This window comes from Ammospiza nelsoni, chromosome 4, assembly GCF_027579445.1.
Source record: "Ammospiza nelsoni isolate bAmmNel1 chromosome 4, bAmmNel1.pri, whole genome shotgun sequence".
NCBI classification, from domain to species: Eukaryota; Metazoa; Chordata; class Aves; order Passeriformes; family Passerellidae; genus Ammospiza; species Ammospiza nelsoni.
This window is the reverse complement of record NC_080636.1, coordinates 22302082-22327672: the sequence shown is the minus strand read 5'-3', so window position 1 is coordinate 22327672 and position 25591 is coordinate 22302082. Positions and strand designations below refer to the sequence as shown.

The 25591-nt window shown below is 36.3% G+C and overlaps 1 long non-coding RNA gene across 1 annotated transcript; it reads right to left on the bottom strand.

Annotated features, from left to right (window-relative positions):
• Positions 1-9477: 9477 nt before the first annotated feature.
• Positions 9478-11872, bottom strand: LOC132072851 (uncharacterized). The gene is made up of 3 exons (XR_009418413.1): positions 11721-11872; positions 10635-11388; positions 9478-9712 (listed from the first exon to the last, which is right to left on the bottom strand). It is a non-coding gene; the product is annotated as an uncharacterized LOC132072851 (long non-coding RNA).
• Positions 11873-25591: the final 13719 nt, after the last annotated feature.

Genomic DNA, 25591 nt, shown 5'->3' with positions numbered 1-25591 from the left:
CTTGCTGTCTTATTAAAACTAATTGTTGGGTTGCTGAAAGCAACTGCAGGCCTGCAAGATTGTGCACCGAGATAGTTAACCTTCTGTTTCCTAGACATTTTCATCCATCACCATGACTTGTTACATACTTTTGAGCACCATGTTCTGCCCAAAATGTGGCTTTGTACAGAAACCTCTTGAAGTGTCTTTCCTGTCATTCTGACTTTCTGAAGGAATGGAAGGAAATACAACAAAATGAAATTCCTTTTTGGCGTCAGTGTTCTCCTTGAAAAATATCTCCATATGTTACTGAAGGTCACTCTGCTTTTGAATGTCTTACTTCTCACTAAATAATAAAGTCTGTGTGAGCAAAATATAAATTGGATTACCACTTCATGCAGTGCTATACATGAAAATGCATTACTTTTCCTTCATCTGGAAGCTTTCTTGACTTCAGAAATAAGAAAACTTTTAAAATAGATATCTGTGTTCATTTTTGGGCACCACAATTTGAGAAGAACATCAAGTTATTGGAGAAGGTCCAAAGCCCAGGATGATGAAAGATACGGGGGAGAAGCCACGTGAGGCGTGGCTGGGGTCACTTGGTCAGTTCATCCTGGAGAGGAGGACCCTGGGAGACCTCACTGCAGGCTGCAGCCCCCTCGTGAGGGGAGGAGGAGGGGCAGACACTGATCTCTGTAGTGACCAGAGACAGAACCTGAGGGAAAATGGCCTGGAGTTGTGTCGGCAGGTTTAGGTTGGGTATTAGGAAAAGGTTTTTCTCCATGAGGGTAGTTGAGCACTGGATCGGGTTCCTTACAGAAGTGGTCACGGCACTGAGCCTGACAGAGTTCAAGGAGTGTTACACAGCACTTCAGGCACACGGTGTGAGTCCTGGGGGTGTCCTGAAGGGCCAGGAGTTGGACTCAATGATCTTCATCGGGTCCTTTCCAACACAGGATATTCTGTGATTCTATGAATTTTGCTCTGAAAGTTGCTTAAGCAAAATGTTTCACTAAAGATATAATTTTTTGAGAAGTTTTTTTTCCTATTTTATTCCTAATGCACACCTAACACTCATGCACAGACACAAATTTTTAATATGAAAAAAAGTTTTATATTCTTTTCTTTGTTTTCTCCCTGGTTCTAGGGAATTTCTGCCCATGATGTCAGCAGCAAAATTATGATTGATTGAGCCTCCATTATTCTGTTGGCGTATTCTCCTGCTGTGAGGTGTGTATATACCTGACTCATTGATTCATTTGTAGTCTTATGATTCCATGACTTAGAAAAGAAACCTAAGAATGGGAAAAGAGCAGAAATGATGCTCAATATCTTCCAGTGTTCAAAAAGTTTTATTTATTTAATTTTATTATTATTTTCTTGGGTTTTTTGAGTAAATGATAAACCAAAAGAGTATTACCATTGCTCTAGTGTCATTGAGAAGAGGTTTTGCACTCAGGCTCATCACACTGGACTCTGAAATGATAACAGATCTGCATCCACCCAGGAAATTACCGTTTTCAATAAGAACCAGGGCAGCAAATGGATTTTCATGCATGGAAAAATAATGTAATAAACTGAGCAAGACCCTGGCTTGATGAATTATATAGTCATAGAAGGGAAAAAATACAATTTGTTTAAATTTCTGAAACTTCAATAGAGCTATAAAACAGGAACACTTTCTACTCCAAGCAATAAAATAAAAAGCAGAGGCTTACCAAGTAAATACATTTATGAGTCTGAAGCTTCACACTATTTTTATGAATTTCCCTACAGACAATTTTATCTTTTACTGTCAAGTACTGAAAATAGTTAGGAAATATTAGGTGTGCTTTTATATTTTTATGATACAGTGCTCTTTCTCAGGGGACTCATGATGGTAGGAAGAAGGAAAATCATATTCATTCCTTTATAAATCTTTCTATTCCCTAATTCCTTACAGAAGTAAATGAAAAACTCTTCACTGAAGTCCAAGGCTGTCATACAGACCTTGAGAACTGAAAAGAAAGAGGAGCATTGTGAGTGAAAATGAGTCTAAGTCTGAACAAAGAAAACATCAGAAAAACTGTTTATCCAAATCAAAATTTTTAAAAAGTGTTTTAAAATTAATTGAAAGAGACAAATGGTTATTCAGAGTTATAGAATCAAATAATAATCTATTCTATTACATTATAATTATAATATTATATCTGGAGCAATATCAATAATAAAAATAACAACAATAATAATAATGTTACAATATCTTATATGTAGTATAAAGATAATGTATTTACAGAACTGAAGAATTGGATTTGGAGGGACCTTAAAGATTATCTAATTACAGCCCCCCTGTTGTGTGCAGTAATACCTTCCATTACATCAGGTTACTCAAACCCCATCCAACTGGTTCCTGTTCTTCACCATCCTCACACCCTCACAGAATAATGAACATATTTGTGTCCCCTTTTCACCCCATGGAAAACTGATTTCTACCTTACTCATGAGGCTTGTAGTACCACTTTTGCTATGGCAATTCCCTGTTCTTTCTTTAGTGCCTTGCAAATTCTGTTGGAAAAATGCTAATGACTGTATAAAGCACCACGTTAAACCTTGAATCTCCACTGACTGCCAAATAAACAATTTCCTTTCTTTGCTCTTAGCATCCACACAACATCACCTCACGAGTTTCTCACTTCTGTTATTTTCTTTACTCTCCAAACCTTCTTTGCATACATCCAAGGGGATCTCTTTCCTTTCCATCTAGCTCAGAACTCACATAAATTGCTGTTCTTAGCAATGCTGTGTTGTGGTTTGACCCTGACTGAGTGACAGGGATGCACCAAAGCCTCTATCACTCTCCTCCTCATCTGGGCAGCAGAGAGAAAATACAATGAAAGGGTCATGGGCTGAGATAAGGCCAGGGAGGAATAAATGGAATAATGTTTTGCCCACCAATGGGCAAAGCAGACAACTTAGGGAAATCAGTTGAATTTATCACCAATCAAAATCAGAGCAGGATAATGAGAAGTAAAAGAACTCCTAGAACACCTTCCTCCCTCTATTTCCCTCTTTCCTGGGCTTAATTTTATTGCCAGCTCTCTGCCTCCTCCCCATCATCTACCTGGGCAGATGGGGAATGGGGCTTATAGCTGTTGCATCACATGTCTTGTTTGCTGCTCCTTCCTCCTCGGGGAGAACTTTCTCCAGGGTGGGGTCCTCCCCAACCTCTTCAGTGTGAGTCCTTCCCACGGGCTGCCCTTGTTCATTAACTCCTCCTTCCACAGGGTGAAGTCTTCAGGAACAGCACAGTGCACGAGTTACAGTACCTAGGACCCTCAGTGAGGTCACAAATTTTATTCATTACTGATAAACTGATAAAAATGTGTTATCTGCTTCACAGTCTATAAATCAAGGCTTCTGCTTCAGGGATTTTATAGTCTCCTCTATTAGTTGCTTTTTGAAGGGAAATGCAGGAAAGGCTCTGCAAGTTTTTTCTCACCTTGTGTTTCTAAACAAAGTACAATGTCATTCTTTTGTTGTCCAGTGAGTAACTTGAGGCATGTTGTCTGATGTTAGTACTCACAGCTACTGTTAGAGATTGCCTGGGAGGTGAGTATGATCCCAGAAAGGGCAAAGTGGCACAATCGGACTCTGCCTTCCATTTGCTAAGCTGATCTGCATTATGAGTGCCAGCCAAGAAGGGACCAATACTTCACTTACATAAAGTAAAATCTGTAGAAAGAAAACAGCAAAAGTAATTCCTTTTAAAACCATTGCAGTGCTGTTTTAGCATTTCATAATCAATTCATGAATTAGCTGAGTCACACAGACAATCAATTATGCTAAGTACATTTATTAGAAGCTGCCACACCTCAACTAATCACCTTGATGGCTTTGCCATAGTTTAAACCCAAGTATTAAAGCAAAGTGCATTAAAACTATCTATCATGAAGCTTAATCAATCACACTTTGGAGCTCTAGATTTGCTAATTCATGCACTTGGGACACTACTAAAACTTAATTGCAAAATAGAGAATACATGTTATGAATGCAGCTTTTAGTGTGTTTGCCAAAGCAATAACTGTAATGGAGGTCAGAAGATTAGACATTGCTTTAAAAAGTTGATGTCTATTTACTCCAACTTAATTGAATGAAACATTGAATGACTTACTGGATATCACATACTCCATAAGTAAAGAAGGAATGAAACGTAATTTATCTCCCAGAAATTGCTCATCAATTTGCAGAATTTATAAATATATGATTAGAAGGTGAAAAACGAATAATAATTTAAGTAGTCAGAAATATAAAAAAATAGTGAAAAAAATATTTTTTTTATTTTAAACAATTGATTTGAAACTCAAAAAAGCTCCACATTGTACATTTATAACTTTTGCAAAAATTTGCACAGAGAAAAAAAAATTTCAAGTAGAATTCTTAAAAATTCTTAATTGCTTGAGTCCTCTTTAGAAGGACTTTTATAGAAGAAAAAAAATCTTCACCATTTAAAACAAATTATATGTTAAATTTAACCATATAAAAATGATGGTGGACAAAAGTTGAGCATGAAATATGAATGCTTGATGCAGCACAGCAATTACAAATGAAGGAGTCATTGACAGAGAGCAATCTATGTGCCATAAAGATTCTGAAAAATTAATAGATGTACCAACATTTAACTTGGAACAAATAAGGAATCCATTACACTGGATAATTTAAATTTAGCAATTTTCTACGAGAAATCTTTACAACATAATGTCTGTGCTGTATCCTGCCTCTGAAGAGAAAGACAACAAATAGGAACTGAAGTTGTCTCTTGTTTTTACTACTATGTTATTTCTGATAACATTAAAGTTTCCAAAAAGGAATTTTTAATTTAGATAAAAATCCACCAAATGGTTATTAAATTTTTGACAAATTTCATTCACCACCCTCTGTAACTTTGTATCATTCTCTTTGCCTCCTAACTTTTATAATTTTTGTATAAAACACTTCTCTCTGCCTTCCACTGACATTTGTTCCCTTCATCAGTCATGGGTCAGAGCTAAGTAATTCCTGTGCAGTTCTATTTAAAATATTGGTTTTAATACAATTTTGTGCACTAGGATATGCATAATGCTCCAAAATGTCTATTTCTTGTGTGGCCAGGCTACTTTTTGGTCATCAAGCAAACATCTGGCAGTTTACATGAAGCGAACATCCCTAGATTATTTGGTTTTTCTGTAGCATCTTGAGAAGGGCTAACTGTGCAAATAAAACTGAAAGTTTTAATGGAATTTTTTACGTGAGTTTACCTATTTAAATGGACCTTTACAAGACCTGTGCTACAATGATACAGTGTGTTCCTTCCTTGCAGTTACTTTTGTGGACATTTTAGATAAACTCCCAGCAGCTATGTTTCCGTGGTGATTGAATATTGCTTATTGCTTCAAAGGCAGTAATACTTAAAGTTTTGTAAAATCCATTGAATTTTATTTGAAGTGCTGTAAAACACAGTAAAAATGTAGAGACTTGAAAGACACAGACCTGATGCATGGGCACCTGCTTGATGTTTGTGTGGTTTATTCCAGGGAGCAAGAGGCAATAAAGGAAGGCTGAACACTGACGAAGTGTTTCAAGCTGTGTTGTTCTCCCTGCTGATTCAGCGGGTGCACACCCAGCACCGTTCTCCATGTCCAAAAAAAGAGATGGGTCTGCAGCTTTCCATTTGCCTTCCCACATGTGCTGCTTTAGCGTGATGTGTTTTATCAGCACCAGTTCTGGGCAGGGGAATATCAGGCGAGTGATCTTGAACCTGATTTCTTATGGACACTCTATAATAACTCAGGTTAAAAAAAATTGACTTAAAGTTTTCATATTTCTGGTGAGCCAGTCTTTCTGTTGATACCAGGATCAATTGAAACCCTGCTGCTGTGTGTATCTTGACAGCCAGCTTACATTGTGCACAGATTGCTATTAATTGTGCTGTTAATTATAACAGTTAGCTGGTGTTCTACACGGGCTGTATGTTTTCACTTCTGAAGTACAGAACTGCTTTTTTCCCCATACTAAATTTCAAATGATAGCATAATAATAATGATGTATTGCAAGAATGGCAACAGATTTTATAAATAAATGATGTAACTTGAGCTGGTGCTGTTTCTTTCCCAAAAACCTGTTAGCTTGATCCATACCTGTATTAGATGTGAGAATTCATCTAGCTTTGCATGTTTTCATTTAGATAATCAGCTTCTATTGTCCTTAATCTGTTTTGAAGGGTGCCCTAATTTTTATCTTTTAATTCCTCACAAGAGAGGGCTTTACATAAACCCACGGCAACAATTGGTAAGAGTCTAAGTAGGTCTGTCTTACTTGTACTCTGTCTTGATCTTTTTCTAGTGGTAAAAGGGTGACTGAAAGCATTTTGCACTTAAGTGTGTATTGCTATGCTACTGTAGTATAGCACTGAGCATTGCTAGGGAATGGTACTTTAAATTGATGAGCTGTAGGGAAGGTGTCATGCCTGTTTAAATGTTAGATATTTTTGAAAAATAAATTCTTCTTTCTGCTTAGGAGCTGAATTTGACACCTTTTTCACAGCCTTCCTTCACGCCCTATTCCTTGTTTTTTGTGGTAAAGAAGAAGTTTTATTTGACCATATTTGAATTACTCTGTGTGTTCACACGCATCTTTCAGCAGTCTTTTATTCAATCAATATTTTGGATAGAGATTGATGGCAAAGCACACTAGAGAGCAATTTCTGTACTCTAACTGGAAATACATTTGAAAAAAGTCATGTCAATTGGCTGCAACTGAGCCCAGAAACAGAGCAACAAACAAATAAAAGGGTGAAATATTTAAGTTTAAAAGATCCATGAAATGGAAGACACACCACCCTAAAAGTGGAAATAATGGTGCTTCCTGAACTTGAAATGGATCACTTGAACTGCAACAAAGACTCTAAGACTTGTGTGGCCTTTCTGGAAGAGCTGGCTGAGCTACTCCTCTAAGTTTGGAGAAAAGAACAGCACATAACTGGAATCAAATTTGAGAACTGATTTTGTTGAAAAATACTGACATAAAGAGAGGATTTTCTGTCACTAACCATTGAGCAGTTGGTAATCCTGACCACTGTAGCATGGTTTAATGCATTTCTTAAGGGCAAAAATGACCTCTCTTCTGCTTTCTTGAGCAAGCTGCCATTTTAATTGCCTCTTTCAGCCCTGCAACTTTTTTCTTGCTTAATCTCTGTCCATGATTTTAATCAGCCATCTGTCACCAGAGGTGCTTTACCCCATGTTATATCTATGAACCTCATTGTAACTGAAGAGAAGACAATACCAAAAAACCCATCTGAAACAAAAAGTAATGAAAGAACATTGGAATAAAAATACAAACAGCTCTGTAGGATACCCAAATAGGTTCATTTTGTAGAAATCAGTTGTTTGTTGAGGACTGAACTTAGCTACTGAATTTCTTCCTAGTCAACATCCATTTCTGCCTTTATGAAACATAGAAGAAGACATAATGGTTGTAAACAAATCTATTTCAAGTGAACAGGGATTTGCGCAACCAAGAGGGTATTCTTTAGAATCCAGTTTTTGAGAATATTTTAGCAGAAAATTCAGAGCCAGAGTGTGTTTGTATTTATGAATGCACTTAGAACAATGAAAGCAAATATTTTCCAAGGCCTGCTAAGAGTGGCACTCAGCACCTCACCCTGTTTAATTTACACAGGGCGAACTCCGGTATGTCAGGTACTATTGTGTGGTACATTTCTGGCAAATGCTGGCATAGCTATAGGGGCTGCTGCTGTATCCAGTTCTGTTCTAACTGCAAAACAAGTCTTGGTGCTTCCAGGCATTACTGTTTTCTAACTTAAGAATTTAATTTGCTAACCAGAGATATATACTCTATGGAATAGTATCTGGTAAGGTCAGTTAAATTTTTTATGAGGTGCTAGAAGTTCTAAAATATTTTTATTTTTTAATGGAAAAATACAAAGAGGAAAACAAAAAATAGCCCTTTTATTGTTTTAGTTCTTTTTAAGATGTGAATTTTAAACTTTTGAAAAAGTATAAAGACAGAACAGTGTAAATACTGGACAATTTTTCCTCCTTTAATAATCCAAAGACTAAAGTAGTAGGATTAAAATCTCATTTGCTGATTCAATAAATATTAGTTACAGATATTAAAAATTACAGATTTATGAGAACTAAATGCAGGCTTTATTTAACAGGACTGCTGCCAAACAACACAAAATATTTCTGTTGAACTAAAAAGAGAAATTGTTGTTTCATTTTTATAACACAAAGATGGATTTTTTTTTTAATCTATCTGAAGTCAAATAATAGTGATAGTAAGTTTCTTGATCTGAAGGTGTACTGATTGATTACATTAGCACAGGATTAAATTACTCTGGTGAATGCAATAATGAGGTTTATGTAATTGATATTTGTTACATAAATTGCAAGATACTTTTTTGATTTAAGACTAAAGACAGAATCATCATCTCAAGTTGTCCAGGTCTGAGATGATAGATCAATGTAATTAATCTGTGTGGTGGTTGTCTCAGAGGATAGAGCCTGAACATGCTCCACCAGGTAAAATAATGAGGAGAGTCTGGGAAATAACCAATGGCAGAAACAAATTCTGCAGGAGCTGAGAAACCACAGAATAGCTTAGAGTAGATCATTGTACATCTGCCAAGTGATGGACTGATATGAGAGCGGACCTACCTAATTAGTAAAGCTTTCATCCTTCCCATCTGGAGATTTAACTCTGGTGTGTGCACAAGGTGGTCTTTATTAATCATGAATTGAAAAAAAATGCCTATGACTCCTAGGCAACATTTTCAGTAGCTGAGCCAAAACAGTTTCCTTTGGCTAAAGAGTATCAATGCCATACAGTGACTCAGGCTTGTTTTTGGCTATTCCACATAAGCTGAATTAAGAAAAAAATTAGAAAATGCAGACGTGAAAGTCATAGTTTTCACAGCTGTCAGATACATATTTTGTGTTGCATGACATATGCAATAAGAACTGGTTTTAAAAACCAGTTTCTATAGTGGCTAAGTGGTTCCAAGTGGCTTCTCCATCAATGATTATTTTAGTGTCTGTATCCAAAACTGTGGTCCTGAGGCTTCTCTTTCCGGTTAGTTGCTAGGCAGTGTACAGGTAACAGTTTCAATGCAGAATTGACGTGGATTTTTTTTTGGCACATCTATAAACAACTCTGTCTGAGTTAAACATCTGTTTCACACCTAACCTGACCTGAGATAAAAACCAAAACATTTTCTGCATAGGGCCCAGCAGGTGGTAGTCCCACAAAGCACAGCCACAGGAGGATAGCTATCTTATTTCTTATCAAGCATGAGAAAGGTATAGGAGAGTAAATTTCTTTTTCTGAAGGGGACTGAGATCCAGCTCTTTCATTGACAGAGTGACATTTTCTATCAAATGCTGAAACATTCATCATGCAAAGAGAAAGTGTAAGACAACATGCTGAAAACGTTCACATGATCATAAAGAATGTAGGGTTCAGGCCTTGCAAGATATTTCCATAATTTATTGGGGGGGAGGGGAGGGGGCATTTGCATTTGATCTACTACCAATTCATTAATTAAAATACAAAAAACTTTGAAGAGGGAAAGATAATCAAAACTCATTAACCTTCTATTTTTCTTCTTCATTTTTTGTTAGAACACTTTGATATGCCCCCTTTGACAGCCTGGGTGATTAGAGCAGTCTCTGTCAAGATGAGACGTTCGAGTCTAGATGGTAGGAAGAGATTCATGGTTACTTCCACAAATGTTAGAGGTATCACAAAACAACAATGATATGTGGTATAACAGCTTTTGATGGTGTTATATATTTCACAGTCTTTCAGGAGTTTTAAATTCATCTTTGAAGTGATAAAAAGATAGGTGGATGAAAAATAAAAGGGGAGGACAGAGAAAGAGTTTAAAGTGTTAAGTGATTATTTGACAGAAAACCTGAGATTTTTTTCAATATTCCGTACCAAGAAAACCATGTCTTATAATTTGAAAACCTTTTTGCCCCCCTTTTCACTTGTTGAACTTTCAAAAATAGAAGTGTTGTTGTTGCTAAAGGATAAAACTAAAAATTAAGGGTGATATTTTATAACTCTCCTTTTCACCAGAACACAAAGTATGAATTCAACATCTCACTAATGGGTTCCCTTTTAAGTTGTTCGTCAGAACAATGTGAATGCTCTCTTTCGATAGACTGGTAATAAAAATGACAAAAATCAAACTGAAGCACAGAAAATAATGTTTTGAGATCAAAGCTAAAAAAGCAAAAGCTGGGTCTAAAAGCTCAACATCACACAAACAAGTGAAAGATGTAATTATGCACAGATTGAGAGAGATTGCACTAATGAGACCTTATATTGTAAAGTTACAGTGTCAGACCAGTGTTTCTCACTGACATTGTACTTTCTGAATATAATACTTTCTGTTTGATAATGATAAACTTTTCCATTTGTCGAGGGCAGTCTGACTTGAATACTGAATTCTGTTCTTTAAAATTAGCTTGTGATTGTCTTATCTTTTTTTGGTATCAGTGGAGGAACATATTTTCACTCTTGAATTTTTACTTCTGCTCATAATTTATCAGGTAATACTCTTTCTTCACACCTCATAAAATTCTATGAAATTATTTATAAAACCTTACCTTTATAAAATAAAATTCCCTGTTTTTCTCTTGATCCTGATGTCATGCCTTATTCCAGAATAGGCAACATGCGAAGCCTTTTTCCTTCACTCAAATATGTGACTTCTATTCCAGAAGACTATCTTCTCCACTTTTGTGCTGTTGAAACCATCTCTAAATTTGTTTCGCTTACTTCTGCTGAGCACTCAGTTCTTGCCAATGCTTCTTTATTGCCAAGCTCAATTGTCTTTCTCTGACTTCCCTTCCGATCCCAACATTAAATCTTTCTGGTTCCAAATCAATTCTGCTAACATTACAGATAGAATCACAGTTCTCTCCCCACTTCTACTCATTCTAGAAGAACCTTTATACTGAAAAGTTGGACATTGTCCTTGAAGGTGAAAGTTTAGTTTAATCTTTCATGTGAAGGACAGTTGCTTTTGCAGATTTTACTCACATTGATAGGTACTTATTCCCACAAAGACTCAGGGATCTCCTTGTGCCACCTGATTGACTATATTTATTTTTTCCCATGAAGCTTCCCTTTCCCTTTCTCATACTGCAGAAAATATCATACTTTTTACATCTTTTTTCCAAGCATCTTGCATAACTGTGAACCTCCAAGAGTCTAAGTTTTGTCTGCATATTGCTACTGTATGTCATTTGCAAAAGATGTCTTTCTCAACAATTCTTTTTTTTGGCTGATATAGTCATGTCCATGCATTCTGTCTCCATGTTGCAAAACCTTTTCTGGGTTGATTCATAAGGCCACTCTCTGTTGAGGAAGTTTTGAAACATATTTATGATTTTCACAAATAAAGATCAACTCTTGTACTCTCTGATCAACTCTCACTCTTTTCTCCAGCTCTATTTGCTGTTTTGAGACAGAAAGAGCCCTTTGGAAAGTGCACTTTAAATATGAGTAGCATAGCCTTATATACCCACTGTATTTTTCCTCATGGAAAGCAGCATTTTATTCAATATATATAATTCCTTGCATGACAATTATTTACAGAAATATTAATTAGAAAAAATATTCTCATTCAAAGTAAACCATTTAAGGAAAGTAAAATTATATAAATACATCAAGCTCAGATTTCAACTGACCTCAGCTCAGCAAATTCAGTGTGTGGAAAAAGGAGTCATCTGTGCTTTAGCCCAGACAGAAGGCTCATGGCTGCTTCCTTTAAGAAAGGTCCTTTGAGCATTTGATTGTTCTCTGAGAGGCTAAGAGATGATCGACCTCTTTAAGGAATGATGGGTCCAACCAGGCAAATTACTCCTCTGGGTCTCCTCGTCTTGCCACCTTTTATCTTTCTTTCTGCTTTCGTAAGGTCTTTAGAACAATGTTTGCCTTGTAGGCACAGGTGCATGGCTTTGCCCATGCTGCTCCTATCCGATCTCTGATTTTATCCTGGAAGGCACTATCAGCTGCAAGAACCATATGCACAGGTGCAGGTCCCTCATGTTCACTGGATCCTGAAACCTCTTAACTTATGCTAGTGAAAAAAACTCTGATTTGGTATGCTTTAGTGGGTGTTCCTTCTCCCTTTTCTTCTTCCTTTGTTCACTTTGAAAGCCATGGTAGGTAATATATTAGTAGTATCTTTCTGGTGTTCTAGTATATGTTCAAACAAAGAGACTTTGAGTAAAATCCCAGAAGGGTGTATGCTGAGAGTTGTCAATTTAGGCATGATTAGTGGGAGAGTAATAAACAAGCAGGGAGTATTGAAAAGCTAGATTAGCTGGTCATCAGCATGAAAATAAACTCGCAATGTTTTTTATACATCCTATGTAAGCAATTATTTTATAAGTCTTGGGATAGATTCTAGGACATTAGCTTGTTGTTTTGTTTATCATTTGCTACAAATCTATCTGCTGTGTTCTGACAAGAGATAATGGTATATGACTCATCTACTTCTGGAAATGTTTCTTCAGTGTACACAGATGGTGTTTATAGATCCAATGTGAGGGGTGAGCTATTTGAGAACAGCGATCTGCAATGTCAAAGATTTGTCATATATATTGTTCTCTACACTGAGCAGAAAAACTATCCTTTCTAGTCTGGTTCTGAGGTGTTTGTATCCATGAAGTTCAGAAGACAGAGGCCATTTACTATTCTTTTGTCTGTGCTAACACATAACTCATGCTTTATGTGGAACGTAGAATTCTCTTTTGTCAATATCTCTCGCTTCAGCTGTTGTCATGGCAACAAGTAGCATCTTTGCTGAAATTCAACTAAAGTTTAACATGGACTTCGACTGTTGCAATATATTGCTGAAATTTTAACCTTTTAATTCAAGTTTTGTCTTACAAGCAAGCATGTTCTGTTCCTCCATGTAAGCAGCCCATGGAAAGCAATAAGCTGTACATTGATAGGAGCAGCAACAGGTTTAATTAAAGGACACCAGTTCATATTTTATGGCATTCAGTTCATGTGTTTCAGTGCATAACAGTCTCCCAAGTCATTCATTATTCTGTATTTCAGCTGTGGTGCCATCAATCTATTCTTTTGTCTCATGCATATGCAATGCATATGTGTAATGCCCAGGTTGCAGGAAAGTGGCATAGAATTTTGAAACTGAAATTTCTACATTATACATGCTTTCCTCAGACTATGGAGATAAATGTACTATTTAATTCATAATTCTTCACTGCTTGTGCATTTTACTGTGCAATCTTTCTGACAGAGTATTGTTTACAAGCAGAAATAAATTCCTGTTAAACATTTATTGTTCTGAAAATTAGTCTCATGAGATACAGAACAGCAGTAGTGTCACTGGGGAATTTATTGAATTTTGAGGTATTTTCTTATTGTTTGAGAGATCATAAAAGATTCTGCTATTTCAAAGTTTACTTAATTTGATTTAAAATATGAAAATCCAACTATATATTGAAATACACACTGCCTTGATCAATGCAAAGATATATTTTTTTTAAATTTAAAGTGAAATGGAAGGAAAAAGTTACATATTTAGGAAGCCTTTATGGCTTTTGCTAGCATTTTGTTTTTTTCTGATATAAGGGACCTGTAAATTGATCAGATTGTGAGTTCATGCCATTTTAGAGCCTCTTCTACTAGCTTCTAAACAGAATGGTATAAAAGCCAAGAGAGATTAATTCAGGATTTCTGGGAAAAGAGCATCAATTGCCCACTGTGCTTCATTCAATATGGTCCAAGTGAAGTATATTTTGATATGTTAGGATGAAGTTGCACAACACAATGGCATAGGTTGAGTTAACAGCTCAAGACAATTTTCAGTCTTCTTTTACTTGCTATCTTCTTTCCCTGTCCTCCTTCCAGGAGCAGATTTCCCTGCTTCTCTTGTGCTGGTTGCATGGTAAATCAGATAGATGATTAAACTTCCCTTTTTAACTACCAGAATAGAGTTCTATGATTTTCCTGAGAGTGATCCAGGAGTTAGAGTATAGGAGAAGGCTGAAAGGAGAGGGTCAGGACCTCCTCTCTCACACTCAGGAAACCTCAGCTAAACTGAAATATCTCATGTCATCTCTAATAAGCCCCACTACCTCTTAGCACATGGGAAGTGAACAGAAAATGTTTACATGTCTTGGAGGAGTATTAAATAGCTGCTGAGAAGGAGTTATTTAGAGATTCTTCCCGGAGTGTAAGATAAGAAAAAATAACTAATCCTCAAATACATAGAGCCACTGTCTTCCCGGTCGAAATTGTGGAGAACTTTCTCCTAGAGACTATGCAGCTCAAGTCTTTACCAAATAGAGCTAAACCCGTTGATGACATTTATCTTTGAACAGCAGCCAAAGAGGAAAATGTCCAGAATATTATTAAGATGCAGACAGAGCTGGATGTGACCCTGAATAAGTTTTATTTTTAAAAAAATTGCACAGGAAGCAATGATGCAGAATGTGCAGAGAAATGGGTGAGACTGGGAGAAAAGGAATGGTCAAGCTCTGTCTTGCCAAGTTTGTTTTTTTATTGAAACCATGGCCAAATCCCCACAAATTTCAGAAAAAAATTTGTGCAAGTGGGATGATATAATAAATTTACCAATTGAAGTTAAAGAATTTCCTTAAGAACATGGAGGACATTTGATCTAATGGATGAGGTGACAGAGGTAATTGCCCTGCTGGAAAAACTGGTCAGATATTGTCAAGCTGCAAAATGCAGATGCAAGTGTGAAGTCACTTTGATATTTTAGGATTTTTCTTAAAAAAGGATAATCTAATATTTTCTGTAACTGATCTTTCAAATGACTCTTTTTCATTTATATTCTGTCAGTCACTGTTTACAACATTGGTGATTAATATTGAAACAGCAATTATTTCTCATTTATTACTGTGGATGTTTAATATTCTGTTTTAAGCAATTGTGAATATTCTGCAAGAAGGCAGTAGCAATGGCAATTTTCTCTATTACTACTGTAATTACCTATTTCCAACCACAGAGGCAGTGCTAGAAATGATCAGCTCTGTCAGGAAGAAAATGCTAATGCTTTGTTCTTTTAATCACTTTTCTGTCTCCTGTTCTTTTGTTTTATAATCTAATTAAGCAACTGTTAATGTTATTTTTTTAAATGTAAGATTTCCTATTAAAAAAAAAAATTACTGTAACAGTAATTATGTTCCTGAAGTTCATTATAGTGAGCAGTAGCATTTCTCCTTGAAGACAGTTTGTGACTGGAAAGTGTAAAATCATACAAATGGCAGTCTGTGCAATTATGGCATGTAGGCTTCACCTTTTAGCATCTTTTAAATTTCTATTAAGTGCTGAAAGGAAAGCCACATAGTCTTCATATCCCTTAAAATATGGTTTCTAGAAAGAATATGTATGTTTGAAGAAACTGTTTACCATTGGATTTTTTTTTGATAGATTTTGATAGATAGTACATGAGTATTATATCCAGTTATATTTTCAGAATTCTTCATTTTCTTAACTGCTGAAGTAGATATTGCATTAGAAACCTGCTTTTCTGTAGGCTTGCTACAAGAGATGGATACCAAAGGACTTTATCTGTCACATCTCCTGCTCTTTCTGCCCATCTATGAGAAAGCAGATCTGAGATCTTGAAGACTCCACTTTCACTAACATCAGCTCAATGCTACGTTCAGACTGAGAAAACCTCCTCAGAAGCCAGGTAGCAGTATCTCCCCTTAGTCCTCTTCAGCTCAGGAACCACAGGCACTGTGCTGGCGACATAACACTCCTGCTAGGGGTAGGAAGAGAGAAAAGCCAGTCATCCAGTCATACCCATCATGCCTTCATGTCTGCTTGTGCCTTCATCAGCAGTGGGACAAAGAGGGTGTAGATGGACAGATGCATGTCTTGTAGTCAGGTTTTCAGCAGTCTTTTGCAGCTGATCAAAGCTGTCCTTGTGTTTGGGGCACTCAAAATGTTTCCCCCTGTACAGATGTTATGTGATGTAAGGGAAAGTAATTTCATGCTCTGTTTATCCCCCCAAGGCTCATTCTCTTCCACTGTGTTGCTGATTGTAAAATTGCAATACCTGTTCAGTCTCTTACGATTTTCCCAGTGTGGTTAAGATTTCCTACAGTTTCGAAATAATTTAGGAGGGAACCAGCAGAAAAAATGTGAATATTCCTGCTTGTTTGTGCATATGCATAGGGATGAAATGGAAACATTGCTTCCTTAGGAAGATGGTGGAAAAAAAAAGAAAATGTTTCATTTGTGTAATGGAAGACATGGTAACTATTTAGTTACTACTTTCAGTGAAGTATTGCTTTTTGCTTGGTTAAAGTTATTAGATTTGTTTTGTGAATTATCCTAGAAGCTATGAAGAAAGCAAGGCTATTACCGTTGTTAAGCAACAGGACTTTGGCCAAGATATTTTTACAGTGACTGATTAGTAAGTCTGACTGCAATATATCTCTCTATTACTTTAATTAAATGGAAAGGTAACATCCTCTAATGGATTATGGCATAGTGCTGCCTACCACTAAATGGTCTGGTTGTGCCTTGGACTTGCACACAATGGTTAGAGATGAAGAAAGGACACACAGTCTTTGATTTTGGCTCTGCTGAAACCTTTTAGTGATTGATCTGGGTTCTGGTTCAGCCGGCTCAGTAATGTGGACACACCACAGCACTGAAATAAAGCACCTTTACTGACTTGAGTAATGTCTGAGGAGCTCAGGGTGCAGGCAAATCTCAATTCCATCCACCCATGTAGGCAGACTCTGAAGCTCCTCAGAAGAGACCTGGGTGAGTTAGAACCAGTATGGGTAGCAACCATGAGTAGCCAGTGAGACAAGCTGACTGTCCTAATGGGTCCAAGATCTTGCTTTTCTTCTCAGACACACTAATCAGGGTTGAAAATTGAAACCTCTACTGATCTTTCAAATAACTGACCAAAGCTCACTTTTTACTTTTAGCCCCAAATTGCCACAAGATGTAGAAGATGAATATTCAGCATCTTCTCTTACTGAGGTAAACCTCACATTTTCTGTCAGGAGAGTAACCTGACCCAAAAAAGTTGAACTGTCCTGTCTGGGTGGAACCTTTTGCAACAAATAATATGACATTTCAGAGGTAGGGAACATGATGCTGAAGCCTAGTGATCATCCCAAATTCCAGAGACAGACAGACCTGGAGAAAGGATTCTGATCCTTTCTCCAACTTAACATGAGGAAAACCAACAGTGTCTGATCTCTGCTATGACTGCACACTAAGCATTGGTGACATGCATGAACAGCTTTCAGACCACAGCTTCAGCTTGAGAGACATCTGTCCAAACTATGCTTCCAGAAGCTAAACTGCTTTTTGGATACCTAGATCTGATGGGTGACATTTCAGTACCCCTAAGGAAAAGGTCAGCTTATGTGTATTTTTTGCAGTGCCTATAGCAGACTCTGGCAAGTAAGAAGCAATCAATGGCAAGCTGACTGAACTGGCACCACCTGCTTTGCTGTGGGAGGCATCAAGCCCTTCTAGAAAGGCCTTTTAGAATAAAGCAGTCAGTTTACTAAAACATATATTGATGAACTGCAATTTGAAAAATGCTGGATTGTTCTTAAGTTTTAATTGCTTTCTGTTGTTTTTTTTTTTTTTTCCCCAAGTTCTTTTATAAATTATTGTAGCACTGACCAAATCTTTTGCACTGCAATTGGGAGAGGAATTTCTAATTAATGCATTGTATTCCATAGCAACCAAAACATTTCAAGACACAAATGAGACTAGCGCTAATGACACCATCAAAAAATACAATGGTTCTGAGTCTTCACTGAAGGTGAATACTGTGACAGATTTTATTTATGAATGCATAAACAACAACAAGAAAAAAAGATTACAAGTCTGTCAGATAAAATCATTATCCAAAAGATGAAAAGAATACTCAAATATTTCTAATGTCTGATTTTTAGCTTTTCTACCTTGACCATGTTTTTTTTTAATGTTTACCAAGTAGAGAGTATTAATCCCTAGGCTATCATTTGACATTTCTATACATGTTTGCCCCATGCTATCAGAAGGATCACTGTTTGCTGTTTCACAGTTTTTACTCTGCTGTATCTGGTGCTTCATGCTCTCTCTGCTTATAGCATGTCAGCCTTTTCTCATTGAGAAGTGAAATTGTAAAACTGAATGTTCCAAAATAATTTATAACATGTTCTTGATTTTAATAGGACTCCCAGCCTTTAATATGATAATTTTATAGTTTTACACTTCTGGTATGGTTTGAACTTGAGCTTGTTTTCTTACTAAGGGAAGAGATATACTGGAACATTAATTTACAGATCTGGAGATGTTATAATGTAGAAACCAAATCTAGAGATGCTAAAAGGAGTATCCTGATCTAGTTGGGCTAGTACACATAAAATTTGTGAAATAGATGAAGACGTTTCTTAGACCTTGGCAGAAATTTCACCAAAATAATTATTACAAAAAAGTGAAATCTCCCTTTTAATACAGTCACTTAAGAAACAACCATCAAAATAATAGCTAAAAATATTATAAGTAACTCTGTAGGGCTTAGTTGAATCTGGAATTGCATAGCTTAATGCACCATGTAAGTGCATATAATGTCTTAGTCTAAATAAAAAAAATGGAATAGAAACAGAGATATATAATGCCTGTCATGGGATTTCAGCATGGAAAGCTGAGACACGTCCACAAATAAGCTTTTTTTATATAATTAAGGCATTTGGAGACTTTTCTAGAAGAAAATAAGTATGGAAATAAACTATTGGTGTTTTTTCTCTCTGCTAGTGAGTACAGGCTGCAGATGTCACCTGGGTCTCCCACACAGTTAAATTATTAGAAATTTAACACGGTCCTGGACTTAATGTAGTTCCAGGCTCTGAGTACCAATATTTGCATGAACTGCTCAAGTACAAATGGGAGCTTTGCCCTTTGGGGTGCTGTAGTGTTGGATGGATGGGGAGATGGCTAGCAGGAGGTGCTGTGTTTCACGTATCCCAGTAATACTTCCTCTGCTGTTTTAAATTTACAGAACTAAGATGAATGATACATGGCTTTAGATGACCTTTACTATACCTGGCAAGAATGTCTTCTTTCTTGCCTTGATTGTGAATACAGCTTGTTTCTTTTTAAAGGAAACCTTACAAATATTTGGTGTAAGTAGTTTTGCTTAAGGAGTGAGGCAGTAGCAGGAGTGGTAGTCAGAGGCCTTGGGGTCCCTGGTGACATGGAAGCCACAGTAGGTGCACGCAGAGTAAATGGTGTCTGTGGAGCCAGCAGCTGCCCACAAGGCAGCTGTGACCCTCTCTCCATGGTCTAGTCCCCTGGGTGTGGCACAAATGTTGTTTCCATTTCTGTTTCCATTGATGAAGCGCCCCAGTATAACAATGATGTTCTTTGTCTGTGTCTCTCTTTCTTCCATTTGTAGATCAAGAGAGTAGTGATGATATTTAGTGATTATACTGTTGTAGCAAATCATCTTGAGATTGACAGATGTTATGGAGGAATGACAATGTCAAGAGGCAGTGACTGCCACAGCTGTAAATCTGGATAAAAGATGTCACACTGAGCAATTCTGACAAAACAGCATCTTTCTAAAGAAAACTGAACCATCTTGTGGGCCTGCATCGCTTCTAACACCATTTTTGACAGGAATGTGTCAAAATTAATTGCTTAACTTTTTTGTTTAATTTCTGTTATATCAAAATATTTCATAAGAAGTCATTCTTTTTTCACATAATTTTTCTTTTGACTGCTTCTGGGTAAATTGCACCTGTGAGCTCTCTTGTATACTCTCTCCTGTGGGGTCTCCTACTGGGGGAATCTTTCTAATCCAGATAGATGACTTGATAACACTGCTTGTCCTCAGTCTGATTAGTGGTAAAACAGGGCTTTTTACTCTTTGTATTTTTTTAAGAGAAGAAACAATCCCTAAGTATCAGTCCTTGATGTATTCAAACTTTTCCGTGTGGATCCCCACAAATCTTCCATCACAGTATGGAGCTCTCTCATGTGTTTGAAATCCTCTGACTGTGAAAGTGCAACATGGTTAATGTTAAAGAACACTTTCATCCAGGAGGCCTGGGCGTGTGAGTAGTTACAGAGACATGGAATAGTGTCTTTTAAATAGATGTACTGTTTATTCACCCCAAGTACACAGGATGCGAACAGCCTGGGGATCACCTGCTATAAAGAGCCAGGGGATCACCTGCTGCAACACTTATTTGAGATCTGCAGTCTTGAGAAATGGCCTTAGCTCATTGCCACACCATTGCAATGGCCTCTGTCTAACTTGGCACCGAGAGACAGACTTTCCTCTTCCTGCTGCATGTTCCCCTCTGCTTTCCTCCAGGCTGAGATCCTTACAGATCAGTGCCTTTCTGACCGTGAGAAACGGGCTGGTGAACGATATTTGTTACTGACTGATTCACCAATTCTTTCCCCTGAGGAGTTCTAGTATTCTGACTGAAGATATCCTGATGATGACAATAGTTTGTTTTCTGTTCTTTATGGCTAGCAGATACCTTTGATTTAACTTCACAGAGCCAACCAAAGTAACGTCAAATAGGTAAAAGCAGATACATGAAAGCCTCAGACATAAAATAAGGAGGAAAAACTAGCTTCCAAAATAGGATCAGCATATCATATTGGTGAGGGCTAATAAGAAAATATTTTCACACCACCAAATAAATTAATGAAATTAGATTTCAGAAAAGCTATCTAAAATGAGGATTTGATATGCAACGAAGCATTTGTGATAGATTTTTAGTTTTGCTTTTATGCCATCTTATCTTCCCTTTCCATTTTTATCCAATGAAATCATCTAAAGCTATATCAGAAATTGGGATTCTACAGCTGTCAGAGATAGAAATACAGAGGAAATTGAAGAACTACAGTGTAATTCTATTTGCTTAGCTGTGTACCCACTCTATTGTTACAGTAGCCACTAAGAAATGCAGGAAAATTATGAAAACACAGGAGTAGTTTCAAATCAATAATTTCTTCCTATAGTTCTTGGGTCTCTTTTATTGGATGGAGCTATTCCCTAAGTATACATTTGGTATATCTAACTTTGAAAAAAAAGTATTCAAAGGAATGGAGAATTAAAGAATGGGATATGATATAACATCTTATATCTTTCTTTAATAAGGACAGCTAGACAAAGGTTTACAGGGTGTATAGTACTATGCCTGAGTAATAAAATATGCACTTTAACGACATGAGAAAATTACTTTGAAGCTGCAGAAAGTTGAAACTAGCAGAAAAATTATTTAAAAACTAAGGAGCTGAAGAAACAGATGATACTAGATAAAGGAAGTGCTGAGGTAGGGACAGTGGCTGTACATTGTTCCTGAAGGTATTGTTTTGAACAGATAATTTTTAATGTTTTATTTAATTTTGTAGATACGAAAGCAATGGAAAAGAGCTTTAAAACCCACATATAGACTGTTTCCAAGGCACCCTTCGTTGTTGGCTTCTGGTCCAGCTCCATGTACTTACAATTTCAAGTAAATGCCTGAAAAGTCTATTGTATGATACAGTAGGAAATAATCCCCCTGGTAATCACAGCTCTGAAAGCCTCTTAGAGATTTATTGTAGAAAATATTTCTTTTCATGATGCTTCAAATACTTCATCTTATAAATTGATCAAAGAACCCATCCCCATTATCAATCAATGCCATGTTTGTTTAGCTAAACTCTTTATTCCTGTTCCTATTACCTGCTGGAGGCCAAATGATGGATCCAGGCTACTCAGGAGCAGGCTGTAATAGTTGTGTAATGCTGTTAGAGATCAAAAAAAACCATTAAATGATTTTGTTAAGTAGGTATTTCATTGCTGTGATTCCTTTGATGTTTGTGTGTATTTTTCCTGTGGCAAATCCATGGTAAAGTAGTATGTAGAAACACTTTGTAGCTGGAAAAAGATAGAAATTCCTCCTGCTTTACTCCAGATTGTAGGGCAAATAAAACAGTTCATAGTTTTCTGAAAAGACAAGCATCCTAATTGTCCTAGTATCCTTTTTTTAGAAAGAAAAGAAAAATCTTTCCAGTGATGTATGACAGAACTCAGTAACTATAGAAGATACTGCTGAGAGAGATTGTCTGCTTATCATGTCTGATTAGTTTTCCCATATACCTTTCAAAATGGAATGTAATTTTGGCATTTGGATTGCCAAGCCACAACTTAAAGTCTAACTTCTTTGGTAGCCAACACATCCTGTAGGTATTTAAAATCATTCAGTGAACTGCCAAAATAAGATTCTAATCAGGCTAATACATATTTTGTATGCCACAATTCAGGGAAATATTTCCATATGTTTATGTTTTTAATTACAGTACAAAAAGTAAATTAATGTTATTTAATTTTTAGTATTAATTGAACTGAAATATCAAAAATTTACCTTTAATGAAAAATTTTTATTTAGCTTCATTAAGAATCCATATACAGTAATGTGTGGTGTATTTTTAAAATATTATGTTAGATACTAATTATTCGACTCTGCACTTTTTGTCAGTCAAGAATTGATAGGTAATAATAGTTTTCAAATTATCACACCTATAATTTTATTGTGTGATTTCCTATCAGATAACCTAACACTGTGCTCTATTTTATTTTATTGTTGTTATCTAGTAATTTCACTCATCTATATACCAGAAATAAATGTTGATATATATTTAATCAGTCTGACATGAAAAGCAAATAAAAGATATGTTTATATTTATTTGTGTAAAAAGCTACAGCTCATTGGCATCTCATTCACTTATCTGTGTCATCTTATGATACACTGGGACTGAATACTGCAATGCTACATGAAGTGGGAATGAAAACTGTCTTATGCTCCATAGACAAATGAGTCTTAATCTGCTGATGTTATATGCAAGCTTTTACCTGGTGCCCAAAAAGGCACCTCAAAATTGAAGGATGTGTGATTTGAGTTCAGTGTACTCACTATATAGGTTAATGCTGGACAATAAAAAAAATATCTCAGATGTTACTGCCAGCAAGATTTGGCAGAAAGTAGGGTAGCAAGGAAGGCAAAATGACCACAAATTTTTCAAGACTGAGATCATTCTTTATCCCTTTATTCTACAATGGACATTGTAATTAGGCTTTCACAGTGAATAAAGTTCTTAAAAGCCTGAAAACCTAAGAATAGCCTCCGTGTTTCCTAATATACATATCCCTTAAAATGAAACTAATTTGCATTTAGATATTGCTGAAAGAGAATGCTCTTTAGTTTTGGGAACTCTGAACCCAGGGGGATATCAGATAGACAAATTTAGCACAATGACTCTTTTTTTTTCCAGGCATGTGTATATCTGTACTGGAAGTTAGATGGGATAGCCTAAAACTGAAAGTTTAGTTTTCCCATTTTAACAGTTGATAGGCAAAGAAAACAAAAAATTACTACTATATGAACATTAATCAAAAATCAGTCATTATGTTTTAAGTTTCCTTTATAAAAGGAATAGGCAGGTTGAAATAGCATAATTTTCTAAATTGCTTCCCAGAATTTCTGCTAGTAGATATTGCACTGCAGTACCAGAAACTGTAGTTTCTGTTACTATAGAAGCACCAAGAGGACCTGAACAAGTATGCCCGTGTTTTGTTAGATGCCCTGTGAATATTGAAAGAGGAAAAAGTATCTTTGGTCTCAGCCTTAAATCTGTATTGTGTCAACTGTTTGAGCAGTAAATTTTCTGTGAATATTGATGCAAAAGAGATGAAAGATGCAGGCTCAGAAATCCTCTAAAAATCTTATCAGAACAGAAAGCTTCAAATTTCACTAATTTTTTTTATTTGCTCTTTTGTATGTGTGTATGCACAAATACACATACTGCAAACAGAGAAATTGGGCAGTAAAATTGAAATGTCATGTGTATTCCTACTTCCATATTTCTGGGTTTTTTTCTTGCAGGTGTGTATTTAAGTGTAGATGAAAAACAGTAAAGAGCAAGGATGAAGTACAAAAACTTTTTGCTTTTACTTGGCCATATAGAAAAATTACATTTCTTGTTCTGGAGCCATCAAATGATCTGAATTTCTCTTTCAGTGGGCTGTGATACTGAGAAGACAACACTCAGAACAGCATGTCAAAGTGTCATCCTAGACAGTAGTGGTGTTGGACACTTGCACTCTTGGGAAAAACAATTGAATGTAAGAACTAAAAAAGTGATGAACAGAAAACAGAAATGAAAGTTAATTTTAGGTTTCTTTCCCTGCGCATCATGCTGGTCTTTTCCTATGTTTTCTATCTTACATATAATCAATATCCCTTATAAAACTAATCTTTTTCCCCCTTTGAGTTTTTGTAAAAGTAGAAAGTAAATTCTTGAAGGTTTTGGTGTTTTATTTTTTTTTTCAGGCTGTATCTTATGTGATTCATCTCATTTTTGTAGCTTTTTTATGCCATGAGCAGCAGCATGAGAAAGACATTAGTAAACAAGAATGCTTACTCATGGTTTTGGGGCTCCTGAGACATTTCTTCTTCAACATGAGTTGAATAGCCAAGAGCTAGAAATATGAGAACTGTAAACTTAAACTTTTTGAAAGCATGTAGGAAATTATTATTATGTTACTATTACTAAAATAGTAATAATAATAAAAAATCAGAATAAGCTGGAATAGTCTCTCTATTAACTGTCACTGTTTTACAATATATGATTAAAATAAGAGTTATTAGATACAATGGCAAAAAATCATAATGAACAAGCAAGTTCTGAAATGCTTTGCCAAGTTGTAATCAAACTGAGCACATACAAAAGGATAGGTATTGTAAACAAACTCCCTTTTCATTAAGGATAATTGATTTACATAATTGTGATCTATCAAGGGAACAAATAACTGTCAATCTTGGGCAGAACAGCTAGTTCATTGGAAATTCTGATAATTAAAGTATTTAAAGGTTGGATATTTGAGTGATAATATCAATGAACATTTCTATCCATAAGAATTGGTATTTTCCTTCCCTGAATTTATACTTTAAATCCACATTTTTTTACACTTAGGGCATCACTTTCTACAAGGACTGAAATATAACAACAGTGATAGAGCACATTCTGTCAAATGTGTTGAAAAAAGGTTATGGTGAGTCTGTGGCAAATAGACTTTAGTAGAGCGCCGAAGCAAAAATGAGGAGAAATGGGTTCTCTTTCTTGTTTTCTTTGCAGTATGATATCACAGTATCACAGGATGTTTTGGGTCAGGATGGGCCTTAGTAAAGACTGTCTAGTTCCAGGTCCCCTACAGCGGACAGAGGCAACTTGCATCAGACCGTGTTGCTCAGAGCCCCACCTGGCCTGGCTTGGAACACTTCCATGGATGGGACATTGATGGTTTCTCTGGACAATCTGTTTCAGTGCCTCACCACCTCCACAGATAAAGAATTTCTTCCTAACATCCTACCTAAACCTACTCTCTTTCTTAAAACCATTAGCCCTTGTCCTTTCACTACACGCCCCTGTAAAACTTCCCTCTCCAGCTGTGTGATGGTGTTCACAGAGGTCTTAGGATGAGGGAAGAGACGAGAATGTTGACTCCATGTTTCAGATGGCTTGATTT